Source organism: Ceratina calcarata, unplaced genomic scaffold (genome assembly GCF_001652005.2).
Source record: "Ceratina calcarata isolate Rehan_Ccalc_2016 unplaced genomic scaffold, ASM165200v1 scaffold4773, whole genome shotgun sequence".
Lineage (NCBI taxonomy): Eukaryota > Metazoa > Arthropoda > Insecta > Hymenoptera > Apidae > Ceratina > Ceratina calcarata.
Window position 1 is genome coordinate 1 of NW_017171931.1, and position 1,224 is coordinate 1,224.

General features: G+C 34.7%; 1 long non-coding RNA gene across 3 annotated transcripts; it reads right to left on the reverse strand.

The window, feature by feature from the left end:
• Positions 1 to 6: 6 nt before the first annotated feature.
• LOC113464668 (uncharacterized) lies at positions 7 to 1,209 on the reverse strand. Of its 3 annotated transcripts, none has more exons than XR_003389516.1 (4): positions 1,096 to 1,209; positions 934 to 940; positions 731 to 878; positions 7 to 606 (listed from the first exon to the last, which is right to left on the reverse strand). It is a non-coding gene; the product is annotated as an uncharacterized LOC113464668 (long non-coding RNA). The 3 variants fall into 3 exon arrangements; XR_003389515.1 differs by having other exon boundaries at positions 7 to 372; positions 475 to 878; XR_003389514.1 differs by having other exon boundaries at positions 7 to 878.
• Positions 1,210 to 1,224: the final 15 nt, after the last annotated feature.

Below are 1,224 nucleotides of genomic sequence, written 5' to 3' on the forward strand. Positions count from 1 at the left end.
ACTTATCGATAGAACTGCATTAAATTAAATGTGAATAATCCTTAACAAATTAAGTTACAGATTAAACTCTCATTTATAGTTCCGCCTAAACAAATATACTATTGTATACATATTAATATCGAGGCACTAATATAATATAATAAGTAAGGAAATATACAAACTGACTATTAATTTATATAGTTAGAGCCTGGTTTAAAACTCCTATTAATTAATCTATTACTGGTAACCTATTAAATCTCAACTCATCAGAAGCTACAGCGTTTACCTCCTTTACATCACTGGCACCGGCCATTACTGCAGGCAGTTTAACACACCCAATTCTTTCAATTGTTTTATCGTTACACAAATGAGCCACAACGTTCATCAAGATATCTGGAAAGAGACTCAAATTAGAATATAAACAAATTGGTGCACTTTAATATATTTCCACAACCAGGTGAACCCCACAAATTATACTTGATATCCTAGTCTTACTTAATAACCGATAAAGTACTATTGATGATCCAAGATTAGACGACTGCCCAATGCATTCTGATAATATAGGTCCCATGCATTCAGCAAGAGGCCCGTGACATTTACTAAATATCATTCAACTTCTTTACTTGCCTAAATCATAACAATTTAATATTTTTCCTCAACAATATTGTTACTTGCTTCACTATATAAAAAGTAACTACAACGCTATCAATTGAAGCTCTGGAATCTTGAAAACGGTACTAAGTTTGATCACCTTCTACATCGTTCTTGTCCCCTTGGTTACGATTCAACCTAATCTAACACCTTTCCTCGCCAAGCTTTCACCTTTGAAGGATGACGATGACTCCTTGCTTACCGTTCAATTCAAAAGGATAAACACTCACTTGCGGAATTTTCTGTAACTGCAGATGGAAATCCTTTAGAACAGACAGGATAGAAAACTTCACCGCTACTTACATTCAGCCTACAAAGATATACGTATAGTTAGAGTATTAATAAGTAGTGTGTAACAGTTACAAAACCAATAAACGAAACTGTAAGTATATTAATGAGAGAATACAGTACACATTACGAATTAGCACAGTATTATAGTAGTGGATAATTTTGTAATTCTCTTACCTTATAAGCGAAAAATATCTCGAGGATTAGCGTACAATACACAAATTATCTGAAAGTCTGTAGGGTCTGCTGTCATCAGGGATCTCGTGTCCATCCGTACACGCCGGAAAGTGGGGACGACGCGACCAT